This window comes from Antechinus flavipes, chromosome 4 (genome assembly GCF_016432865.1).
Source record: "Antechinus flavipes isolate AdamAnt ecotype Samford, QLD, Australia chromosome 4, AdamAnt_v2, whole genome shotgun sequence".
NCBI lineage: Eukaryota > Metazoa > Chordata > Mammalia > Dasyuromorphia > Dasyuridae > Antechinus > Antechinus flavipes.
The window spans coordinates 470,326,864-470,332,365 of record NC_067401.1 but is presented as its reverse complement, the minus strand read 5'-3'; the positions used below and the strand labels follow the sequence as shown (position 1 = coordinate 470,332,365).

General features: G+C 41.9%; 1 long non-coding RNA gene across 1 annotated transcript; it reads left to right on the top strand.

Moving 5' to 3' along the window:
- The first annotated feature begins 2,240 nt into the window (after window positions 1–2,240).
- Window positions 2,241–3,457, top strand: LOC127560538 (uncharacterized). The gene is made up of 2 exons (XR_007953352.1): window positions 2,241–2,980; window positions 3,226–3,457. It is a non-coding gene; the product is annotated as an uncharacterized LOC127560538 (long non-coding RNA).
- The last annotated feature ends 2,045 nt before the right edge of the window (window positions 3,458–5,502 follow it).

Genomic DNA, 5,502 nt, shown 5'->3' with positions numbered 1-5,502 from the left:
CAGTATTAGAACATAGACTATTAAAATGGGGAGATTTCTTAGCTCTAATCTAACATTGTATCACTTTAAAGATAAAAAAACCAAGACTCAGTGAGGTGCTTGAGGAAATGTCATGAAGCTCTAGGACAGATGGAACCAGGGCCTAGAAAGCTTATTGCTCCGTCTAATGCCATTTGTCAAAGTGAAAATTCTAGAGGAGAAAATGCATGGAGATGATCAGGTCTCAGCATTTGGGAACAATTCCCATTGCTGCACCCATTAGCTTTTTTTTTCTTCTCAGCTTATGGGAAATTATCTTGGGGTCTCATTAGATAAAAATATCTTCTTGTGAGTTTTCTTGTCCCAGATTCACACAGGAAAAACCCAAAGGACTAATGATTTCAAGGGGCTCTAACAAGCTTCGATTCTCTCCTCCTGTCCCACCTCTTAAACTCCCTTCCCTCTCTCCCCTTTCTACAAAAGCTGAGAGATCTGAGAGATCTTTAAATTCGTCAGTGAGAGCTGCCCCTGAGATCCCGGACTCCAGTGCGAAGAGAGGCTGATTGCCCTTCAGGGTGTCTGGGTTTAACTCCAATTCTGCCATTAAAGATTCGCGTGATATTGGACGGTTCCCTCCTCTGTAAAAGGAAGGAGTGATTTGACATCTCACTTTCTTGAATCTGAAGAGCTACATTTTTTTTTCTTTTCTTTTCTTTCTTTTCTTTCTTTCTTTCTTTCTTTCTTTCTTTCTTTCTTTCTTTCTTTCTTTCTTTCTTTCTTTCTTTCTTTCTTCTTTCTTTCTTTCTTTCTTTCTTTCTTTCTTTCTTTCTTTCCTTCTTTCTTCTGAGGCAATTGGGTTGTGACTTGCCCACAGTCACACAGCCAGGATGTGTTAAGTGTCTGAGACCAGATTTCAACCCAGGTCCTTCTGACTTCAGGGCTGGTATTCTACCCACTGCGCCACCTATTTGCCTCCAAGACCTGCATTTTTATCCTGATTCTGCCATGATCTGATGTGTGGCTTTGGTTATTTCCCTTCTACATTTTTTTGGTTTATTTGTTTGTTTTTAGCACATCCTCTACATGAATAGTTGACATTTATACAGCGCTTTAAGGGCAAGGCATGATATAGGATAAAAGAGACTGCAAATGCTCTCCATTCCAACCCTTCTATTTATAGACAAGAAAACTGAGGTCCAGTGAAGTGAACTGATTTGCTCAAGATTACACAGCCAGGAATCATGGGATCAGAGCTCAAGGTGATCTCAGCTTTGATTTTCACATTTGTAAAATGAAGTGTTGAAGCTAATTTAATGAATCAATCCATTCAGCATTTATCAGACACCTTCTGTATACACAGAAAGGTGCCAGGTGCTAGGAAAACAAAGACAGAAACAGAACAGGTCTATTCTTAGGAACTTTTGCGTTCGATGGAGAAAAAGTCGGCTAGTGATTCCCTACATTTCCTCCGGCTCTAAATCTCATGAGCTTCTAGGGTTTTTAATTGGAAAATGCAGGGCTTGAGTAGATTCTCCTTACGTTTTTCCTAACTCTATAATTCCATGACCTAGGTCCCTAATGCCCAAAGCATTTGGGCAAAAGTGGTTTGTTTGAAGAATAAATGAGTAATTAAAAAAAGTTATTAAGCAAACTCATTCTATGTCTGGTCATATGAACACAAAATTGTTTGTTTGACTGGAGGATAAATGAGTAATGGAAAAATGATTGAGTGTTCATCACGTGCCTGCCATTGTGCCCTCTGGGAGTCCCCGTTACCCTGGGGAGAAGGGCAGCATGGGGGAGATGGGAGTCCCTAGTCCCTTGGGCGGCATGGGGGAGATGGGAGTCCCTGTTACCCTAGGGAGAAGGGCGGCATGGGGGAGATGGGAGTCCCCAGTCCCCTGGGCGGCATGGGAGAGAAGCCTCTGGGAAGGAGGTGTTCGGGGCAAGGACAATTGACAGCTGGAAGGGTTTAGGTAGCTCTGGCTCCCACTCACCGTTCAGCAATCGGAAGCCTGAGGAATAGGGAGGGAAGGAGAAGCCAAAGGAGAGGGGAAAAGCTGCTGGGGGAAGCTGGGAGAAGACCCTTCTGCTTGCCCCTTCCACTTCCCTCCCACATCCCCAGGCTGCTGGGACGAGAGTCGAGAGTCCTCCAAGGTGAGAGCCAGTGGTGGCTAATCTGTTACCAGCATCCCCAAAGGAGAATTGCGTCCAAAGGAGATCTGAGGAAGTATTCCGAGTTAGATGAAATGTTTGCTTTGGCCCAATGGACACAGGAAACAATAAAACATCATTATTCTTTTTTTTAACCCAAACAAGATAGAGTTTCACAAATCCGGGAGTCGCCATTTGTGCCAAATTCAGAAATTCCAATTGTCGGCCATCCCTGCCATCTAGTGTTCACTGGTGAATTTACAGAGAAATTTGCAGCCCATTCTAAGTCCCAGAACCCAGACTCAGGAAGAGAAACAACAATCTTAAAAGTAGTCGTGAGAGTAATGGAAACTCACATTTACAAGATTCTTCGATAGATACAGAAAGTTTTGTGTCGGGTTTTTTGTTTGTTTGTTTTAGCGCATCCTCTATGGGAATAGCTGACATTTCTACAGAGCTTTAAGGGCAAGCCATGATTAGGATGAAAGAGACTGCAAATGCTCTCTATTCCAATTTACAAACAAGAAAACTGAGTCCAGTGAAGTGAATTGATTTGCTCAAGATTACACAGCCGGGAATCATGGGATCAGAGGTCGAAGTGATCTCAGTGGCCGGCTATTCCCAGCTGCCCCCATTTTATAGACAAGAAAACCAAGGAGCAGAAACCTGACCAAGATCACACAGATGATGAATGTCAGAATCCAAGTCCTCGCCCTCCAAGCATTTACTCTTGCCATTGGGCCAATTTAGAAACCACTTTGCACATACTGAGCTCGACAGAGCACAGATGACCAGAGGACGGGGAGTCGAGTCCTGCCTTTTCTACTTCCTTCCTGGGTGGTCTTGGGTAAGTTCATTAATTTCCTTTGAATCTTAAAGTTGTTATGTCCAAACCAAACCATTATCTTTATCCCTAAACTCTCCATTTCCCCCAAATTTCCTATTACTGTTAAGGGATTAATAAACCCAGATTATAACTTCAGGGATATCTTCCCCCCTCCTTCCTACTCATCCCACACAGTTAATCTGTTGTCAAAATTTGTCCCTTCTGCCTTCAGTGTTTCTCACATATGTCCCATTCTCTCCACCCAGAGACCACTACTCTCCAAAGGCCCTTGTTACTTCTCACCCCGGTACTGCTACAGCTTTCAGCCTGGGCTCCTTTTCTCAAGTGAAGGTCTGACGTTTAAAATAATGTTTAAAATGAATGGATGCCCATCAATTGGAGAATGGTTGAGTAAATCGTGGTACATGAACGTTAAAATAATGTTTAATTTTTTTCTAATTTTGTGTAAAAACATTATAAACATTCATTTGGGTTTTTTTTTTGTGTGTGTTGGCTTCAAATTCTAACCCCAGTTCCTTTTCCCCCTCCCTGAGACTGCAATCAATCTGTGGGCAGTTTCTGTGCCCCAAATCTGACATAGGTTATACAATTCCATTCGTGTAAAACATTCTATATTAGTTATTTTGTGAAAGAACACAAACAAAAAAGAATAAAAGGATGGAAGGAAGGAAGAAAAGGAGGGAGGAAGGAAAGGAAAGAGAAAGGAAAAGGGGAGGAAGGAAGGAAGGAAAATAAAAGAAGCATAGGAAAGGAAGGAAGGAAGAAAGGGGAAAAAGGAAAAAAAGGAAGGAAAGAAAGAAAGAAGGAAAAAAAGGAAAACAGGATGCTGCAGTCTATATTCAGATATCAGTTCTTTCCCTGGAGGTGAACAGCATTTTTCATCATGAATTGAGAAAGTCTGTTTTGATGGATTAAAAAATATGGAAGAAGGAATCCAACATGGCTGGAAGGATAGATTAGGGGCAGGTTATAAAGGACTTCAAAAGTCCAATTAAGCTTGACAGTAGGAACTCCCTGAGATTGACTGAATAGGAGAATCGGGTTTGGACCTGCGCTTGCCTAAAGAAAATCACTTTAATACAATATATAGAATGGACCAAAGTGGGAGAGACTTGGGACAGATAACCAAAGATGAGGCAATTGGAATAATTTATGGGAGAAAGCATGAGAACCTGGATTGGGGCAGTAGCAGTGGGTGGAGATACGGTCACCCATGAGAGATGCTGGAGAGATGAGAATGGCCAGATTTGTCACCTAATTAAATATAAATCAGAAAGTGGGCTCCTTATGAATATGTAATCACTCATTCTTTGTACCTGTATCTCCTAATTTTCTCTAATTACATGTACAGATGTAATGTGCCCAGCACAGTGCTTGGTATAAATGTAGAATTCATTTATTAAAGGCTTATTCTGTGCCAGGTTCTGTACTAAGCGTAGGGATACAGGCACGAAGAATGAAACACTTCCTGTCCTCAAGAGGCAGAAAACAGAGGATGCGTTTTTCCACAGGGCAGCCGGGGGTGCCGTCATGCCCAGGGTGCCAGGCTTGGAGTCAGGAGCACGCCTCTTCCTGAGTTCAAATCCAGCCTCAGATACTTCCTAGCTGTGGGACCCCAGGCAATTCACTTATCCCTGTGTGCCTCAGTTTCCTCACTGGTAGATGAATTAGGGAAAGAAATGCCAAACAACTCGTGTATTTTGCCAAGAAAACCCCAAATACAGTCACAAAAAGTTGGACAGAATGGAAAGTGATTAAACAATAACAACATGTAAAAAAACCCTGAATAACTGCCTGTCATCTAGGGGAGGGGATGGAGGGAAGGAGGAGAAAAATTGGAACAGAATGTTTGCAAAGGTCAATGCCGAAAAATCACCCATGCATATGTTTTGTCAATAAAAAGCTATAATAATAATAATAAAAGTCCCGAATAATCCATTTAGTCAGTCAATAAGCATTTTAAAAGTACTTACTATATGTTTAGTACTGTGGAGGGAATAAAAAATATGAAACCCTGGGAATCTAAAAGGGGTGCAGATTATGAAGGGTTTTAAATGACAAACAGAAAACTTTTACTTGATTCTGGAGATGATAGGGAGTCCTTAGGGATTCTTGAATTTGGGGTGACATGATCAGACCTGTTCTTTAAGAAAATCGCTTGGTCTGATGGATTAGGTGAAGAGAGATTTGGTGACCCATTAGAAAGCTGTTGCAGCAGTCTGGGCAAGAGGTGACGATGGAAGCCTCTATCACGTTAGGAGCTGTGTGAGGAGAAATAAGGGGACACATTAAAGACAAGTGAAAGGAGACATGACAAGATTTGGCAATAAATTGAACATGTGTGGGGAGTGAGAGTGAAGGGACAAAAATTGCACTGGAATTGCGAGCCTAGTTTATCGGTGGGAGTCTCAGCTGGAAGAAAGGACTGCAGAAAAGGAGGAATTCATTCTGATTTAATATGTTGAGTGTGAGAAACTTAAAAAAGGCTTTTGATTCAAGATGTATAAAAGGTGTCGTGAGTC